This window comes from Eurosta solidaginis, chromosome 5 (assembly GCF_040869045.1).
Source record: "Eurosta solidaginis isolate ZX-2024a chromosome 5, ASM4086904v1, whole genome shotgun sequence".
NCBI classification, from domain to species: domain Eukaryota; kingdom Metazoa; phylum Arthropoda; class Insecta; order Diptera; family Tephritidae; genus Eurosta; species Eurosta solidaginis.
The window spans coordinates 25,525,491-25,547,033 of NC_090323.1; the positions used below are offsets into that span (position 1 = coordinate 25,525,491).

Here is a 21,543-nt window from a genome sequence, read left to right on the forward strand (position 1 = left end):
TTGTCATAATCAGTTGTCGGAAGGCAAATGCCATCACAGGGACTGTGTTGACTTGTTCTTCACCTCCCTTGCTAATATTGTCTCTATAACATAAGCATATTCTTCAAGTCGTTTGTTAAATCCTCAATTTTTATCTCAATGAAAATGTGTATCAGTATTGAGATATTTTTCATGCGCCGGATTATCTGTACAAGTTTTCGACCATTGTTTCTATCAGCCGGTATCTTATACTCTTCACATTCAAGTGGTTTAGCCTTGCGTTTCATTTTTTTAATAACTTTTTCTTTTGTCTCACACTAAGGACATCGGTGATATATCTATCGACAAATATTCTGTGGGAAGGGAGACAGAAAAGCAGGTAAGTAGCTTGGTGACAATAGCAAGTATATGCATTCCATAACACAATTGTACTCAATTGTATGCAAAAGGGCAATCACCTTAATTTTGGAGAAAACTCTTAAGGCTGATGATGGCCATACTTACTGGACACTCGACAGTAAAACAGATGGAGGAAGTGTGAGCTGCAGAAAAAACCGATGCGGTGCTAGGGGTGGCAGGGATGCCAGATCTAGTAAAAGTTAGAGTACGGAGTTATTTTATAACGTAAGTCCTGATACCTAGTTGGGGTTTTTTCGCTGTATCGTCAAACAAATTGTGGTAACACTATGAACCCATTCAGTCCTTGTGAGGTCTTTATTGACAATCTAGTTTAACCTAACCTAACTCTAAGCTTAAATTTTCCGTCTGTCACTGAATGTTTACAACTTTCGAGCGCTGTTTTTATTGGCTCATCCTTCGAGCTCTTCGAATTTATGCTTTCCTTACTCTACTTTTTTCTTTCTGAATATACGTCACGCTCTTTAATCACGACACGTGGCCCTATACGGAACGTTCGTTCTTTCGGTTGCCACGCGACGTTCTCATAATAGCTTCAAAATTTTGGAGGGTAGAGAAGCTTTAAACTGAGCTTTTCTTCTAGTTTTCTTGATTTTTAATTTTTCCTTCAAACTGGCTCGAATTTGGTGGGTGTGCTATAGCTAAATAGACTCGAGATACATAACTTTTTTTTGTTTATTTTCCCACAATTTCTTGATCCGATATATATGGAAGTGTACTTAAGTATACTCCACCAAAAAACAAAACGAGTTCGCATAAACAAAGTTTTCGAATGTTTACTTTATTTCTACAAGCGAACATATACTTTTTTTCAGATATTTATCTACAACTATTTATGTATGTAGACATGATCATTTAAACCAGGCATGCTTAACCAACGAACCGATATCATTTCGTTACGATAGTCAACGTTAATAAACGAAACAAAGTCATTTCGTTTCGTTTATTAACGTTAAGAACGTCAAATTAACGTTAACGTTAATAAACGAAACGAAATGACTTTGTTTGGTTTATTAACGTTAATTATCGTAACGAAATGATATCGGTTCGTTGGTTAAGCATGCCTGATTTAAACAAACTGAGGCAAAAACCAGCTGAGCTATACGTTCAACAAATGTAAACAAAAACCTTTGCCAATTAACATCAACACCAATTCAAACAAATAAGGACGGGACTGTCTTCGGCTGTGCCGAAGACTTTATACCCTTCATGAATGGGGCTGAATAATAATCTTATCCCATTCGTAATCTCAAAATAATCGGCTGTATAAGATAAGAAATATATAGTGAACAGATGTACATACCTAAACGATTTTTAAGATAAATACAAAATAAAAAAATGGGTATGTACTTTGTGTGAGGATGCAAAGTTTCACGTTTTTTGTGGTCTGCATGTAAAAACTATGGCTACGAATCACGTATTTCAACAATATATTAATGAAATTTGAAGCCTCTAGCCATAAAAAAGGGCAAAAATGACAGATTATATGGGGTATATAATATATTGCTCATTTACTTCAATAGTGTCATAACTCAAAAAACATGACTTTTGAGTTAATAACATATAAACGTACCCAATAACATGATCTATGTTGTATAAAAAAATCTTTGTGATCCGTTCAAAATTTACCACGTGCTATACAAATGAAAGTATGCCTTTATATGCACAACATATGGCAGTTAAAATCTTTGAATGGCTCTCCTGGAATATTGTTTTTTTTTTTTGAGTTGTGACACTATTGCAGTAAATGAGCGATACATACCACCGACCTTTATGAATTTTCCAGACAACAATATATGCTATATACGTAAGCAGTTGGTGAAATTTGAAGTTTCTAGCTGTTAAAATGGGGCTGAAATTGCGAAAATATATATACAGTAAAATTCCCCATTAAAGACAGTCCTTATAACCGGACAGCTCCAATAACCTGACAAATTTTGGGCACACAGGTTTTTCATTCATTTTTTTATACAAATATTATCCTAATAAACGGACACTCTAATAACCGGACGCGGACAAAGTATTTCAGACCATTTTCATAAAAAAATTTCTCATTAACGGACAAAACTCAAAAATATCACAAACAAGCTTTGTAGTTCATTATAAAAATGAAATAGGTATGCACATATTCAAGCTATGTGTTTCAAATTAAGGATAGTTTTCCATACAGTTTGTTAAGTCAGTTGCATGCGAATGGTTGCGTTTAAAGTTCGTAATAATATGGCCCCGAAAAAGAACTTACTTTCTATTAAAGAAAAAATGGAAATTATTAATGTTTTCGAAAAAGATAAATTATCAGTACGTGGAGTTGCAAAAAGGTAAAGTATAGTGATAATAACAATGTTGCTTTCAAACGCGTATCTGGTGAAGTTGCAGATGTAAACCAGGATGGTGTCGAACAGTTTAGGACAAAACTGTCATCTATGTTGACCGGTTACAAGCCTAAAGACATTTACAACGCAGACGGAACGCGGAAGTGGACTTTCCTTTCGTGCCTTACCTGACAAAACCCTCGCTCTTAAATCCGAAAAATGCGTGGGCGGTAAACTGTCAACGGAAGGACTCGCAATTTTGTTCTGTGCTAACATGGCTGGAGATAAGGAGCTTCTTTTGGTTATAGGTAAAGCAGACCGTCCTCGATCTTTTAAACATGTTCCAATCACAAAAGTGCCAGTGGATTGGAAGTCTAATAAAAAAGCATGGATGACTTGAGAAGTGATGTGTGAATGGCTGCAGCAGTTCAATCGAAGAATGAAAGCCCAGAATCGAAAAATTATCTTGTTTTAGATAACGCGGTGAATTTTCGAAAGAAATAAGTGAGCCTATAACATCATATGATGAGGCTTTAAAACTTGTTGCGCGCTTGAAACAATTTGCACAAAATGACTATGTACATAGCTTTACAGCACATTAAAAATATCGAGTCACTTTGAAAATGAACCTTTTAAATTAAAGCAATCAATGTTGATGTAAAGACTTGTATAATGTACTTAATCGATATATGTATATTTATTTATATGTAATACTAAAGTATGCAAATATTATTTACTTCCAAACATTTCTTAAATAAACTATGTACAATACAATTTACATGTGTGGTATATATTTTGTGATTTCATCCCTTATAAGCGGACATCTCCCATAGCCGGACAAAAACACTGCGACGGTGAGTGTCCGATTATAAAGAATTTCACTGTATATACTATATACATATATATACTATATACACCACCATATATATACTATATATACCACCGATCACTATACGTAAGCAACTGTTGAAATTTCAAGCTTATACTTAGCTCTTAAAATGGGGCAGATATTGTGAAAAGTTTCTTATCGGAACAATCGGTTGTATGAGATATATACTATATATACCACCGATCTCTATGATTCAGACAACAATATATGCTATATACGTAAGCATTTGGTGAAATTTGAAGCCTCAAGCTCCTAAAATGGGGCAGTAATTACGAAAAGTTGTTTATCTGAACAGTCGGTTGGGGGATATATACTATATATAGACCGATATCATCCATTTTTTCAGACAACAATATACGCAATATACGAAGGCATATGGTGATGTTTTAAGTTCAATCTGACAAATTGAGGAAGGTATGACAAAAATCCTCTTTTTCTGAAAAACCAGTTGTATGGAGGATATATGCTAGACTGTTCCGATCCGGCCGGTTCCGACAAATGTCTAATCGGACACCTAAATAGACCCGCTCACCAAATTTTATCAAGATATCTCAAAAATTGAGGGACTAGTTTGCATACAAACAGACAGACGGATAGACGGACATGGCTAAATCAACTCAGCTCTTCATCCTGATTATTTCGGTATACTTAATGGTGGGTCTATCTATTTTCCTTTAAGGACTTACAATTTTGAGATTCGTGTCAAAGTTAACATACCATTTCACTTTCATGAAGGGTATAAAAAAAATTATATACCAGCTGAGAAGCGTGAGTAACAAATAAATGAAAAAATGGTGCTAAAGAAGGTAAAAGAGGGCGTTTAAGATAAAGAGAGAGTAGAAAAATTCAAACAAAACTACGGAACGCATAACTAAACATGCACACTAATACATATGCAATTAACATTGGAGCACATTGCTGGGGTGTACTCTTGTCGCTTGGAGCGCGTTATCAATACACTCCATACGCTCTTCATAAACAAACGAGCTGCAAAGCAGCAAATGTGCTTAAATTTCTGTTGTGTATATGGATCGCTTTGGCTATTTGTTAGTGATTGGCTAAATTCAGTTCAACAACGACCTGTCAACGCGAAGGTTGTGTTTTTTTTCTTACGATCTAAACGCACTAGTGCAATGTGAAGTCGTGTTTTTGTTGTACGTACTTGCAACGTAACGCAAAAGTGCTTCGATTGCAGTTATTTGTATGGTGTACATTTTATGAAAGCTTACGCCCACAAAAATAAATCAAAAAATTTTGTGTATAGGAAAATGTTTGTGAAAAATGCAAAAATATTTTTGTAATATTTGAGTATTGAAGAAAAAAATTTGGTAGCGAATTTTAAATGTGTTAACAGATTGAAAAGTTTAGCAAAATCGTAATATTACTTTGTAAAGCAGCATATAAATTTAAAAACCAAACGAGACTTCAAAAATTTGGAAGGTATGGAAAAATATATACATCACGTGTTTCATTTGTAAAACTTTTTTCAAAGCAAGTAATATAGAACATACCAGTTGACTTATAAACATTTGCAATTTCGCATGCCAGGTTGAATTGGCTGGCCCGTGAGAGCTTCACATATACTAAATGAGTCCGTAGACTATATGTTTAATCCTGCATTGCCGCCTGTTTGCCAGAAACATCAATGTGGTAAAACAAAATGCTGGGAGCTCAAATTTAAAACTTAACTGTATTAAAAATTAGTACATTTTTCGTTATAATTTTTTCCAGTTTTTAATGCATGGTGAACCCATTAATTCAAACTCGTGAAATATTCACTTGTATGCTTTTGGCAAATGGGCGACGACATATTTTTATCAGTAAACTTCGGTTTAGGCTTATCCAGCTATAACGGAAATAATTGCGCGCAGACATAAAATATTGCAACAAGTTCTGTTTATTCATGAAAAATGCTTTTCAGTTAACAAAAAAAAAAAAAAAAAAACAGCGAGATAAAAAATTTCAAGCTTAGAACAAAATTTCCCACAAATCCATCGACAAATCAGACTATTCGTTTTCTAATTTTGTTTACAGGCTCTTCTGCGCCCAAACTAGCAACATTCGGCTATAACCACGCCCACTTTTCCAATACCGAAAATTTATAATAATGGCAAAATTTAATTTAATAAGATCTTGACACCGTTGAACCGCCCACATTAAAAAAAAAAACAAAAGCATAGCTAATAGTAAATCAAACGCCCTCCAACTAATAATTTGGCAAAGGCATTGCCTTTAGGGTAATACCTTGCAGCCAATCGCACAAGTTCCGAAGTATCGCAGAACTATTGTATCAAGAGACGGTACTATTACCAGTTTTTTTCCCCTGGCAGTGTCTTCAACTGACACGTTTAAAATGATAATTACCCTCTTAGCAGACCTTTGGAACGCGTTTTTAACTTTTTCAGTTATTGTTGTTTGTCCAGATCGACCATCTCGGGAACGATTAAATATGATCACATTGAAGCTTCTAGGTCATCCCGCCTTGGAGGAACTTGGGGTCGCCAGAGCATCGGCTGCTTAAGAAGCCTAAGCCACCCAACCCGCTGGGGTTCAGTTGTTGTTGTAGCGATAAGGACACTACCTGAAGGCCCTAGGGATAGTTAGCGAAGTTGATAGTCCTTTGGCGGATGAGATCCGGTACGTTCCAGTACCAAGCCCGACCATCTCGGTAATTATTTGTTATGACCATGTGCGACAATCCATTTTGTTGTCAACAAAAAAAAAAAAGTTTTTTAATTAAATGTTTGCAAGTATGATCATTTGTCTATTTGTATTTGAACTTATTATTTTGGCATGCTGCATGCCAAATGAATGAAAATGAAGACATGAACGAACTTAAACGCAAAAAAATAAGAAAAAAAACTAAGAAAAAAATTTAAGACACCGAGAAAAATATAAACAACAAAAAAGTATACAAGAAAAAACAAAAATATATGACAAAATACGTAAAAATAGCGGATATAAAATATAAGTAAGAAAAATGTTTGTGAGTATAGAAAAAAGACAAAACCAACTAAAACAAAAACTACATAACTTATGCATTTATTGTGTGGGCGCCAAAAGCTTATGGTCAAAATGCGAAAAAGCCCTAAGCGCTAAAAGCGAACTAATTTGCTAAACACTTTCTCTGTAAAACGCATGAAGGCGTTTTTATACCTTTTATGAAAATGAAATGGTATATTAACTTCATCACGAATCTCAAAATTGTAAGTTCTTAAAGGAGAAGAGTAGACCCACCAATAAGTATACCGAAACGATCGGGATGAAGAGATGAGTTGATTTAACAATGTCCGTCTGTCTTTTCACTAAATTTTTGAGATATCTTGATAAAACTTGGTGAGCGGGTATATTTAGGTGTCCGATTAGACATTTGTCGTAACCGGCCGGATCGGACCACTATGGCATGTATATCCCCAAACAACCAATTTTTGAGAATAGAGGATTTTTGTCATATCTGCGTCAATTTATCATATTGAAGCTTCAAACCTGACCATATGTTTTCGCATATTGCACACATTGTTGTCTGAAAAAATGGATGAGATCGGTAGTATATATAGCATATATCCCCCGATTGTACAGGTAAGTAGCTTTTCGTAATTACTGCCCCATTTTAATAGTTAAGGCTTAAAATTTTACCGCATGCTTACATATAGAGCATTTATTGTTGTCTGAATAAATTGTATAGATCGGCCGTATATATAGAATATATGCCATATAACCGATTGTTCAGATAAGAAACTTTTCGTAATTTCTGTCCCATTTTAACAGCTAGAGCCTTCAAATTTTCCCATATGCTTTCGTATATAGCAGGTATTTTTATCTGAAAAAATCGAAGAGTTCGGTCGTATATATAGCATATGTTCCCTATAGCCGATTGTTCAGATAATAAACTTTTCGCAATTTCTACATTTTAAAAGCTAAAAGTTTTAACTTTCACCAAATGCTTACGTATATAACATATATTGTTGCCTTAAGAAATTATAGAGATTATAGAAGCATTAAATTTCATCACATACCTACATATTTGAAAATTGTTGTTTATTTGTTGAACGAACAACTTGAACTTTAATTTAGATACTTGAATGCCAAGTGGGCTAATTTTGTTGTTTTATTCGCATTTTTGCTTCTTTTATATCAATAATTTTTTATGAAATATGATAGGAGGATTCACTTTGTCTTGCCAGGTCATTGTTTGTTTATGTCCTATGCAATACTACCCAAGCACCCCTTTGCGGAGTTATAGCATGCATCAGTAAAAAGCATCAAAATATTGGCATACGAAATAAAAAATACTACGATGCATCATGAAAACAGTTGCTTAATTTTTTCGCAAGTGAAATGAGAGAATTGAGGGCCATACCGTTGAGGCATGGTTATATATTCATTTCCTACAATTCTTTGCACGAAAATGTACCTCGGCTAGAGCATAACAAAAATTGCACGGATTGCATAAAATTTTTAAGTGTAAATTTATAATCAATGCATTCCATGCAATCGGTGCACGGTTTGCAAGACAAAGCTTTTTTTTACATATTTACTTTCAGACACAACAGACCTAGTTCTATCGTAAGTTGGGCTTACCTGTACATTTAAAAAGCTTTTAAGACGTTTTTCTTATTTTACTTTTTGCCTTGACTCTCTCTCTCTCTAAATCGTCACACCCTCTCACCATTTCTCGATTTTTATCATATGCACCCAGAAACAACACTTACCTAAAATGAGAAAAAAGATTTACTAAATACATTTTTCTTAAATTAAGGAAAATTTCAATTTAATGAGTAAAAATTTTTATATAAAAATTTACATTTATTGGAGCAAAAAAATTTCTTAAATTTTTTCAATCATTAACGGTTCTTGCCAATAACCAGGGAAAAGGTTTTTTAATTTATAAAAGCCAAAAGCCTACCAACGTACCAAATTTCAAGTAAATTTAACTGAAGTAGGATTGCTCTTAAGATTTTTTCCTGGTCCTTTTCTACAAATAAAACTCTACACACTGAAAGAAAAAAAGGTTAAAACTACCGAGTTACGGGTCAATTCAACCATTTCAACAGTCTAATCAACAACAACAAAATTTCATAAATAAAACCTACTAGAACTATTAAAGTAACAGATTTTCTTCAATGTTAAAATAACAGAAAAAAGTAGTGAGCGCTGTGATCTTAAGTTTCTCTTTAAAATCAGCTGATTTATATGCATGCCATGGAAAACCCCAATGAAGTCTGTAATTTTAATAGAAAAATCAGCTTGATTTATTGAGAATTTGCCATTTCTACAGTATATGGTTAGCTAGAGACCAATAGTTTCTATTCTGTAAAAATTACTAAACAAATTGATTCTCTTGACAGAAGACTTGTTTGATTAGCAAAATTGCGATCAACATTACCGAATGTCTGTTATTTCAAGAATAACACAGCCGATTTGTTGATCTAGCCATCGAATTTGTTTCGGTGCACTAAAACTCTCTGTGGCTCTGTGAAGCCGTCTTGGAAATTTCAACGCAACTGGATATGGAATCTATGCAGACTTTACAGTATATAGATTTGTTTCCCAATACCCTATTAGGTATACACAAAAACGCACAAATTAATTAGTGAAATTTCTATATTTCAAATTTCATTTCGGAAAGCATTGACCTATTCTAGTCGTTTTGTGTCCCATTTTAGTCTAATGTAGTCTTTAATTACTTACATCCTTTTTCTTTTACTTCTTTCTCAACTTTGACAAAATCGATTTCTTCCCGTTATACATGCAAATATGCATATATGTATGTACTTGGTATAGTTTATAAATACCGCAGCGAACAGAAAAACAGCAGCGGCAGTTTTTTTAAAATTTCGTCACATATATATTCCTTTTTTTTATTTTCGATATCTTCAGAAAAAAATCTCTATAAACTTTGAAACTGAAACTATGAGACCCAAACTCAAAAATCTTTTAAAAAATTCATTTACGAAAATTTCGAAATTTTTATTTGGAGTTCTCTGAATGTTTCTGCTATGCAAAACATTTTCGAAAAATTTTATAAATTCGAAAACAAATTTCTGAAAATTCGATGCACTTATTTAAAATTCTCTGAATTTCTTTTAAGTATGCAGTCTTGTAGTCCGATAATTTTTAGTCTAACTGAGTACAAATTATGAAAAAATTGGAGGTCTCTCAAAATTTGCATTGACTTCTGATAAATTTTTCCGAAGGGAAGAAAATCTAGAGCACCCGCTACGAATATTGAGAGATTTGTAACTTATAATTTTTTTGACAAAAATTTATTGGGCTAACAAACTGCAAGCTGTCGAATTTTTTCGAAAGAGTTCTTCGTTTTTAACTTTTGATATTTCAAGAAAAAATTCCCTTGAATTTCGCAACTGAGACTATTGCACATTTAAGAACATTTTTTCGAAAATTTCGAAACTTTTATTTGGAGTTTTCTGAATTTTTCTGCTATGCAAAACATTTTCGAAAAATTTGAAAATTCGAAATCAAAAATTCGATCCTCTTATTTAAAGTTATCTGAATTGTTTAAGTATGCAGTTTTGTAGCCCAATCATTTATAGTCTAACAAGGTACAAGTTATGAAAAAATTTAAACAACTTGAGGTCTCTGAAAATTTGCATTGACTTCTGATACATTTTTCCGAAGGGTTTTTCAGTTTTTCATCCATATAAAGAAACAAGTGCACACTTTGTAGGGAGGAATATCTAGAGCACCCGATGTGAATATTGGGAGACTTGTAACTTGTAATTTTTTTGACAAACATTGATTGGGCTAACAAACTGTAAGCTGTCGAATTTTTACGAAAGAGTTCTTCGTTTTTAACTAACGATATTTGAAGAAAAGATTCTCATGAATTTCGCAACTGAGGCTATCGAAAATTTAAGAAAATTTTTCCAAAAATTTCTAAATTTTTATTTGGAGTTCTCTAAATTTTTCTGGTATGGTAACATTATCAAAAAAATTTGTAAATCCGAACAGAAAAACAACAATGACAATTTTTTTCAAATCTCGTCTTTTTTTGTTTTCGATATCTTAAGAACAAAATCCCTATTAACTTTGTTACTGAAACTATGAGACCCAAACTCGAAAATCTTTTAAAAAATTCGAACATTTACGAAAATTTCGAAATTTTTATTTGGAGTTCCCTTTCTGCTATGCACAACATTTTCGAAAAAATTTGAAAATTCGAAAACAGATTTTCAAAATTTCGATTCAGTTATTTAAAATTCTAGAAATTTTTTTAAGTATGCAGTTTTGTAGCCCCATCATTGCAAGCCAAAAAAGTAGAAGTCATAAAAAATTAGAAAAATTTGGGGTCTCTCGAAATTTGCACTGACTTTTGATACATTTTTCCTAGGGTGAAAGAAATAATTGCACATTTTGTATGGAGAAAAATCTAGAGCACCCTTCGAAAATAAAAATCGATGAGAATATTGAGAAACTTAGAACTTTTTTAGACAAAAAATTTATTGGGCTGCCAAACTGCATACTCAACCAATTCAGAAAATTATATAAAAAAAACGTTTGAATTTTTGTTTTTCGATTTCGATTTTTTTTTTTTTTTTTTTTATTATTTTGAGATCGGTATGTATAGGTCAAATCACAAACTTTATAAAATAAAAAAATAAATAAAAATATTATCGATGATAAAAATAGAGGAATTTAGTAGACGAAGTTTGATTAAAATTGCCACTGCTATTCTCGTGTTCCCTACTGTACATACATTTACATAGCAAATGTACTGCCAGCCCTTTAATAACAATGTCGCACAGTAGTATGTTGACATAACAAACGATTTCATGTTTTTCCTTCATAAATCTACAATCAACATAAAAGCAACTTATACACAATGACATAACATAGGCCAAAAAACTGGCCAACTCCGTTGCTTTTGTTGACTGCTGTATAGTGTTACCGATATTTTCAACCCTTAGCTAAACTCTATTATTATCATTTCCTTTGTTTTATTCCACATTTTTCGTAGAATTTGTTGTGCTTTCACTTTTTTGTTTAATTCTACATTTTGTTGTTCTTTGGCTCATAACAGCTGAGTTTTCCGCGGAATTAAAAAAAAAAAAAAAAGATATATATACTCTTTTAAATATATAAATAAATGTAAGGCGCGATAACTTTCGACGAGATTTTAGGCCGAGCTTCTCAAATTTGCGTCGTGCTCGTTTTAATTTTTCTTACAAATTTGCGTGACGGGACCTACTTGTTTTATGCCGACTCCGAACGGCATCTGCAAGGCAGATATGTTTTCACTGAGAGCTTTTCATAGCAGAAGTACACTCGGAGTACTTGCCAAACACTTCCGAGGAGATACCCTGTTAGAAAAACTTTCTTCTAATTGAAAAAACTTTTCTTATAAAATTTTGATGTTGCTTTACCCGGGCCGTGAACCCATGATCTTCGGTGTGGTATGTGGAGCACACTACCATCACACCACGGCGGCCGCCGTTTTCTTTGGTCAGTATATATTTGTCATTAAATGCAATAACAGCTTAAATAAGTATTAGCAAAATGTATTAATTAGGTTAATTTGCTTAATAAAATCGCATTTATATCAACGTTTTTAAAACATCTTGTGTCACCCCTTTTAAAGATTTACATTTCAGAAAAAAACTAGCATTTGCCTCAAAATTTTCTAAGAACTACCTCAAAACAAAATAAAGATTATGCTTTTATCTCCTTCAGCTTTTATTGCTTATGACGAGATGCGAAACGGTATATTTGGTTAAAGAAACAGAACTTTCGTATAAAGCTGGCTTTTTTTTGATGGGTTTCTTCTTTGCTACTATTTCTGTCTATCTTTTTGCCTAAATTTTCCAGTTATTTCTTGTTTTCTGGTACTTTTATATTTTTTGAAATTTATTTCCCTCTTTGCTTGTGAGATTTTTTTTGGCGGACTTTTGGCGTCTCTATTTATCAAACAGCAGCAAACACGAAAAAAGCAGTGGGAATTTTTATAAAGGTAATTCAATTAAATACAGCTTTTTTAATTGCAGAAATCAACTTTTAATTGGTTTCTAAGTGACTTTATGCAAACCAATTCAAAAACGTTTTCGAAAAAATTCGAAAATTCTATAAAATTCGTGAAATTTTTAACTTATTATTTGGATATTTCTGAATTTTTATGATCATTTTTGATAATTTGTTTTTCGAAAAGGTGGCTCAGATTTTGTCGTAGAAAAATCAAGCTTCGGAAAAAAATTTTCAACAATCAATGCGAATTATGAAAGAACTTTTACTAAAACTAACATTAACTAGGATATAAAGCTGTACCAAATAAATCCAGAAAACTCTAAAAAGTTGTTAAATTTCAAATTTTTTCAACCGCGTTTTGGAGTCTGGTTTTTGCATATCTTCAATTTAAGAATTCATAATTTTTTTTTTTAATTAGCGAAAACGAAAAGTTAGTTTCATACAAATTGTTACTGCTATTTTCACGTGCGCAATTTATAGCTTCTCCAACCCAATTGTGAACCGCACCTACCCGTGGCGAACCCTATTTCTTTAACAGCCTCTGGCGACCCCAATTTCCTCATGGATCTAGAGGGTAGGAGGGCGAGATTGCCTAGACGGTTTCATGTGGTCATACCAAATTGTTCCCGAGATGGTCGGGCTAGTACATTAACGGTGCTTGTTACCGGAACGTACTGGACATCGATAACACTCCCCAACGCTCTCGGGAAGTGTCCTGCCACAACAACAACAAATACACCAATTGGAAGCACCAAAAAAATTTGAACCTCCGATTTGATTGAATTGGCATCGTATTCGCATGATTCAAACCAACCAGTCGACAACCAGGTGGCGTTACCTTTTTTACCTTCTCTGAGCCGTCGCGAATTTAAGGCGCTATGTCTCCAATACGTTCTTAGGCAATCATTGCTTTTGAAGTTACTGATTCTTCACTTCTTTTTCATTATTTTTGTGATATTATCATTGCTTCTAACGCGGTTTGCACTGAACGTTTTTAAAATTTTTTTTTTTTAATTATTTATTGTTGTTTTTTAGTTGAATTGAAGAAGCCTTGTCTCCAATCCGCACCTCATATTGTAGTGTATGATTTCTGCTTTGTCAAATGTATTTGCGAGATGTCATTTGTCAAAAAAAAAGACATAATAACTTTGTTGCAACATTTTGTTTCAGTAAAAACAAATGTCAAATAGCTAAATAAAAAAGTTACTTGCGTGTTTTGTAAACATTTTTATAACTTTTCTCTTTCTTTTCAGTCGTAAAAATATCGCTTCCTAATCGGTTATTAAAATATTACTATAAAAAATCATATAGATCAAAATAAATGTAAGTGGTTTCGTAAAAAACTAATACTATAACTAAAGCGCAACGACATAAGAAAAAGGTGTTTAATTAAAAACGCCTTAAAGAAATCGTTTTTGTATATTAAAGAAAAAAAAAAACAAAAATTGTGAAAAAGCTTAATAATAAATTGCTTGCAAAAAAGAATGAAAAAAAAAAATATTAAATATGAGTGTGAGTGTTAACTGAAATGAATTCATAATACCAACAAAAATCATACGCCAATTGCACATCACTCTGTCGAAGTGCTAAGTGAAATCGTCTACAACACGCAGATCAACAAAACTTCAGCAACTTCATCAAGAATTCGTCATCAGAAAAAATGCTGTTCCCGCTGTTGCTGTGTTTGCTGTCCCTATCGCTGGCAAAAGGAGCCATATTACCAGGTATTTTTTATTGACTGAGAATAATCGGAAATAAGTGTAGTCAATTGAAAGCGTAATTAGTTATAGCTTCCCACAGCCAGGTGATTTTTTAAAATAAATCCTTAAACTTAGCGCGCTTGCTTCATTGCCAAATTATATATGTAAACAATAGACAAAAGCGAAAACCAAACAAAACATCAAAAATGTAAACACTTTCGTTTAGTGACTAAGGCAATGAGTAAAATCAGTGTAGGCTAACCAAAAATATAAGTAATTATTCATAGTTCTATATGTATACAGGGTGACCCAAATCTTAATATATAAAAAAACGTGTCACAACATTTTTGGCCGCGATAGACTCCTAAGCTACTGAACCGATTTTGAATTTGTTTTGCACCCCGTGTGTAGTTTGACCCAATTTGAGAGATAGGATAGGTTACATCTCAGTTTATAGTCCCAATATTATTTTATTGCAATTTTTTTATTTGTTTATACGTAATAATAAAATGTTACGTATACGCAGTGGCACTCATATTTTCAGGTGGTGCGGATATACTTCCGTGTAATTGCTTGGTGTTTAATTAAACAACCTGCTTATCAATAAAAAATATTATAGCGAATGATATCAAGTATAGCACATCACCAGGCCCGCCGAGAGGGTGGGGGGCGGGATTTGTTTCTGAGGGGGCCAGCGATTTAGAGGTACTATGAAATTTTTTTCAATTCAGGAGAGCCTCTAGTTGTGTAGAGGGTAATTTTCATACCCATGGGTAACTAGGGTCTCGAGTTATAGGCCAAAACGTGGGCCAGTGAATGCCTAGACAGTGTTTATACAATATGGATATCAAATGAAAGCTGTTGATGAGTGCTTTAGTACAAAGTAATATATTATCCAGAGACGGACTGGGACTGGGATTAGAACTAGGACTGGGACTGAGACTCGGAGTGGGACTGGGACTGAGACTCGGAGTTGGACCGGGACTGGGACTGGAATAAAATACATACCACCCTCTGGGACATACAATAAGGGATGCAGAAGAATGAGAAGAAATTGAGAGAAGAGAGAAGGAGATTGAGAAAGAGATAGAATGAGACGAAGATGAAGATAGATGAAGCGAAAATGACGGAGGGAGGAGTGAATAAAAGGATTAGGAAAAAGTGAAGAGGGGGAAGGACAGAGTCAGACGGAAAAAAGCGTATTAAAATGTATGCAGATAGGCCAAATTTAGGGCATGCCGGGTCTTCTAGTATATAAAAAAAATGTATTATTATTATAAAAATACAAAAAATACAGTGAGTACCAAATACTGGTGAGGAAAACATAAAAAAGCATGGATAAATCTCTAAACGCATTTTCAGATCTTTCAAGAGTTTATACAAGGTGATCTAAAATAATATTTGAATACTTTGCCTATGTATGCCTGTGACCAAATCCAACAAAAAGTATTATATATATTGTTTTTTACTCTGATGCTAATTTTTCGACAAATCGGCGCTCAAAGCTCTCATATCAGCCCCTTGTCACTGATTACACCTTGGCCAATTGCGAGCATATGTTTCATCAGATATGGCACTTCGGCAATATATAAACGTATCCATTATTTCCCAAAACATTGCTTTTTCTCGCAATTTTTGCTTAGGGGTTCTCACCAGAATCGCAAAATTTCAGAAAACTTTATTCAGGGTACCTCAACGCAGATCAAAAATCAAGAAATTTTCAACGTAACATTCAAGGTGAAAGGAACGCTCTTAATCGACCGAAATGTGATGAATGACAAGAAGCTGGCATAAGAGCTTTTGTGTATATATGACAAGCAAGTGTTTTTAAGTTAACAGGAGCTCGGCTTATCGACCAGTTAAAGGGTGGCTTAGAAATGTGTTATCGATTTTTTATTAATGTTTTATCAATGTATATTTCATAACACGATCGATAACTTCTAGATATCAATTCTACAATTTCTTGATAAAAAACTAATTATTTTTCGATACATACTTGATTTATATCGATACCTTTGCCGTAACAAATCGATAACTATTCTATAGACAAATCGATAACATTTTGAGAAAAAGTCTATAACTTTTTTATAAAAAAATCGAATACCTTGATTAAAATCGAAAACTTTTCGACAAAGAATCGATAACTTGTCGATGGAGAAATTGATAACATTTTGATAACAAATCGACATTACCTTGTTAAAAACCGATAGCTTTTCGGCAGCGAATCGATGGCTTTTCGATAGACAAATTGATAACATTTTGATAAAAAATCGACAAAAAGGTAATCCACTTTTCGGAAAAAAACTTTTTGATAACAAATGTATAAATTTTTGATAACATATCAATAGGATTTCGATGAATAAACGATAACTTTTCGATAAAAAATCTGGAAAATTTCGATAATTTCTCGATAAAAACCGGCAGCTCTTCGACAAGAAAACGGGAACTAATTTATACGATCACAAATAGATAAATTGTCTATACCTCGCTAATAATACACCAATAACAAACCGATAACTCGATGAGAATAGATAACAGCAACTGCTGCTAAATGTAAACCCGTTTGGTGTTATATTTTGAATTTGATAAATTCAAAACTGGAACTACTTACCTTATCTTCATATATAGGATGGGGGGTATGTCTGTATATATGTTTCTATGCATATTTTTTTCGGAAAAATCCTCGCAGTGAAATTGCAACAAGAGGTTATTTATTAAACAAAATAATAACCACCCTGTAGTTGCTGATTTGCTTATATATATGTCCAAAATATTTATGAACTTGCTTGCACTGCACTAACGATCTGTTTGATTAGCGACTCATTAGTATTTTCCAAATGGGCAATTTCTGCTGATGTAAATATGTTTATTGTTGTTTGTGTGTGGGAGTTAATAATTCCGAATTCACCAAAAAGAATTTCAATAATTTCACTTTTGTTTATCTTTAAATATCCCATTAAAGTATTTCGCAATACGCAACAATAAAGCATAGTTTTTTTTTTGTTTTTGTTTGTTTTTTTTTTTTTTTTTTGATATTTGTATATTTCTTTTATTTACGTCACTCTTTAGGAATTCCAAGAATTTCGTCTGCATACGAAAATATTTAGGGAGAACTAGCATTTAAACTTGGTTCGTTGCTGTGCTGCCCAGATACTAAACAGACTGGCCCAAGAAGTGCACGGAACATTTTGAAACCATTGAATACGGCCAATAAAAATGCCAATAATTTTTATGGAGCATCTTGAAACTTTCTGATGTTCCAACAGTATATAACTGCCCATATTGTGAAACTTTATGTACGCACAGGTCGTGCTTGGCAATTTGTGTTTTGCAGTCATCCTCGCCAACATCCCTACGAATGATATTCAAAGAAATCCCAATTATCTCAGCGTCCGTGTATGTGGTAGTAATTTTAGGATTTTCCTTTACCTATTCAGCAGGTCCTGTGCTAGTTGCTAGCAGCCTAGGACAATGTGATGGGGAAATTAAGCGTCATGAGCAATTTTTGATCAGGTGAAAAAATGTGGTCTACATGCTCCCTCTCACCGACTCCTTCGACAGGGGTGTACAGGCTTTCTCTTTGTTCATAACTTGCGCTTGGAATATAAGAGCCAAGTCAAGAAGACGGACTAACAGCGAAACTTCAAGTTGCGCAAAAAAGACACCAGTTCCCGCGTCACAGTCCATATTGAAACCTTTGGTGTAGAGTAAGATTATGTACTTCCGGTACAGCCCATTCTTTCCTCTCGAAGGAAACAATGCCTTATAACTAATAATTTGATGATGGACGCGTATTTCCAATTTTTATTTCAAAATTTGTTTGAGAACGCAGTTTTGAATTATAACCAATTCTAGTATAACAAAGTACAACTTATAAATCTCCCGAATTTTTCCCCTAGGATGTTTCAGATTTTCTGGCATACGAGAGGCGCATTATTTTTTACATGAAAGAATATGTGAAACACGCTACACAAAAAAAATTGCCAAAAATCAGTGCGAATTTTGAGATACTTATAATTTCTCTTTTGTAAGACTATAATTTTTTAGCCCACAAAACTAAATAAATAAATAAATGTAAGGCGCGATAACCTCCGAAGAGATCTAAAGCCGAGCTTCTCTTCAAATTTGTGTCGTGCTTCTCTTGATTTTCCCTACAAATTGGCCGGACGGGACCTACATGTTTTATGCCGACTCCGAACGGCATCTGCAAGGCAGATGAGTTTTCACTGAGAGCTTTTCATGGCAGAAATACACCGATCCCGCTTAGAAAATTTTTCTTCTAATTGAAAAACCCTATTTCTAAAATTTTTATGTAGCTTTGCCCGGGGTGTGAACCCAGGGCATACGGTGTGGTAGGCGGAGCACGCTACCATCACACCACGGTAGCCTACAAAACTGCATACTTAAAAAAAAAAAACAATTTTTAAATAAACACTTCGAAAATTTCGTAAGTTTTTTTGGAATTTACGAACTATTTCAGCAACGGTTTTGAGACTACTTTGCATAGTTTCAGTTAACAACTTGATTGAAGTTTCTTTTTTTTTTTTAAATAACCAAAAAGAGTTGACGAAATTTAAAGAAAGTTTACCCTGCTATTTTCGTGTTCGCAACTATACATATGTTAAGTTTAACATTTAAATAAGCATTTAAACCCAGTTTTTGAGCTAATTTCAACAATATAAACAAATTCACACGAGTTATGATATAAACACATTTGGAACGAAGAGTATTTAAAAGCAAATTCATCCTAAAATATGCCACTGCCGAATTTCTGCCAAATAATATATATTATTTCTAATTGCTGTTTTTATGTACGGGTCCCTTTTTCGCTCTTATTTGTAATCCAAATCTATAAATAAAGTTTTGGTTGTAAAGAGGGAGATTCGGGCTATTAGCGAGCTTTGGGCAATTTTGGTCGTAGTGCTTTTGTTTAGCTATATTTTATTAAAATAATTTGTTAAAAATAAACGATTGTGAGCACACAGAGAAATCTATTTGTACTATGGCACTATTGTGAATATTTACACTGCATTACCGGCAGATGCAATAATACGCTAGATGGCAGCGCAAGTTGTAAGTTTTATAAGTGCTAGAACAGCTGATTTCGTTTGATATTTGATAAGAGACTTTTATATTGGTTGCGCAAGCTGCGCACGGGTTCGGCTCGTATTATTAAATATGAATTTTTATTAACGCCATTAGCGTCGCATTTTGGTTGAAATTATATTTTATGGTGTTCTTTCTCATTCAGCGTTCTTTTATTCTCTTTTTTTTCTTTATTGGTATTTTTCTATACAAAATCTTTTATTCCGCGAAGTTCAACAACACACTTTCGCCTTGATCATGAATCATCTATTCATCGTAAATTACGCAGCTGCTAATTTGTATGGATGCTAATATGTATTAGCTTGATTCTTGTTTTGGCTTAGTCCACGCAATTTCACACTTTTGCATTTTTTCCACAATTTTTAATCCATTTTTTTATGTTTTTATACTCAGTTGAGCAGAGCTCACAGAGTATATTAAGTTTGATTGGATAACGGTTGGTTGTACATATATAAAGGAATCGAGATAGATATAGACTTCCATATATCAAAATAATCAGGATCAAAAAAAAATTTGATTGAGCCATGTCCGTCCGTCCGTCCGTCCGTCCGTTAACACGATAACTTGAGTAAATTTTGAGGTATCTTGATGAAATTTGGTGTGTAGGTTCCTGAGCACTCATCTCAGATCGCTGTTTAAAACGAACGATATCGGACTATAACCACGCCCACTTTTTCGATATCGAAAATTTCGAAAAACCGAAAAATTGCGATAATTCATTACAAAAGAGATATAAAGCGACGAAACTTGGTAGATGAGTTGAATTTATGACGCAGAATAGAAAATTAGTAAAATTTTGGACAATCGGCGTGGCACCGCCCACTTTTAAAAGAAGGTAATTTAAAACTTTTGCAAGCTGTAATTTGGCAGTCGTTGAAGATATGATGAAATTTGGCAGGAACGTTACTCCTATTACTATATGTACGCTTAATAAAAATTAGCAAAATCGGAGAAGGACCACGCCCACTTAAAAAAAAAATTTTTTTTAAGTAAAATTTTAACAAAAAATTTAATATCGTTACAGTATATAAGTAAATTATGTAAACATTCAACTCCAGTAATGACATAGTGCAACAAAATACAAAAATAAAAGAAAATTTCAAAATGGCCGTGGCTCCGCCCTTTTTCATTTAATTTGTCTACGATACTTTTAACGCCATAAGTCGAACAAAAATTAACCAATCCTTTTGCAATTTGGTAGGGACATAGATTTTATGACGTTAACTCCTTTCTGTGAAAATGGGCGAAATCGGTTGATGCCACGCCCAGTTTTTATACACAGTCGTCCGTCTGTCCTTCCGCATGGCCGTTAACACGATAACTTGAGCAAAAATCGATATATCTTTACTAAACTCAGTTCACGTACTTATCTGAACTCACTTTATCTTGGTATGAAAAATGAACGAAATCCGACTATGACCACGCCCACTTTTTCGATATCGAAAATTACGAAAAATGAAAAAAATGCCATAATTCTATACCAAATACGAAAAAAGGGATGAAATATGTTAAGGTAATTGGATTGTTTTATTGACGCGAAATATAACTTTAGAAAAAACTTTATAAAATGGTTGTGACACCTACCATATTAAGTAGAAGAAAATGAAAAAGTTCTGCAGGGCGAAATAAAAAACCCTTAAAATCTTGGCAGGTATTACATATATAAATAAATTAGCGGTATCCAACAGATGAGGTTCTGGGTCACCCTGGTCCACATTTTGGTCGATATCTGGAAAACGCCTTCACATATACAACTACAACCACTCCCTTTTAAAACTCTCATTAATACCTTTAATTTGATACCCATATTGTACAAACAAATTCTAGAGTCATCCCTGGTCCACCTTTATGGCGATATTTCGAAAATGCGACCACCTAAACAACAACCACCACTCCCTTTTAAAACCCTCATTAGTACCTTTAATTTGATACCCATATCGTACAAACACATTCTAGAGTCACCCCTGGTCCACCTTTATGGCGATATTTCGAAACGGCGTCCACCTATAGAACTAAGGCCCACTCCCTTTAAAATACTCATTAACACCTTTCATTTGATACCCATATCGTACAAACATATTCTAAAGTCACCCCTGGTCCATCTTTATGGCGATATCTCGAAAAGGCGAACACATATAGAACGAAGGCCCACTCCCTTTTA

General features: G+C 33.6%; 1 long non-coding RNA gene across 2 annotated transcripts in view; it reads left to right on the top strand.

The window, feature by feature from the left end:
- The first annotated feature begins 4,651 nt into the window (after positions 1–4,651).
- LOC137254059 (uncharacterized) overlaps positions 4,652–21,543 on the top strand; it is a 323,781-nt gene continuing 306,889 nt past the window's right edge. For both annotated transcript variants that reach the window (XR_010953958.1, XR_010953959.1), the window contains exons 1-2: positions 4,652–5,037; positions 13,830–14,300. This is a non-coding gene — a long non-coding RNA (uncharacterized lncRNA). The remainder of the gene's footprint in view (positions 5,038–13,829; positions 14,301–21,543) is intronic.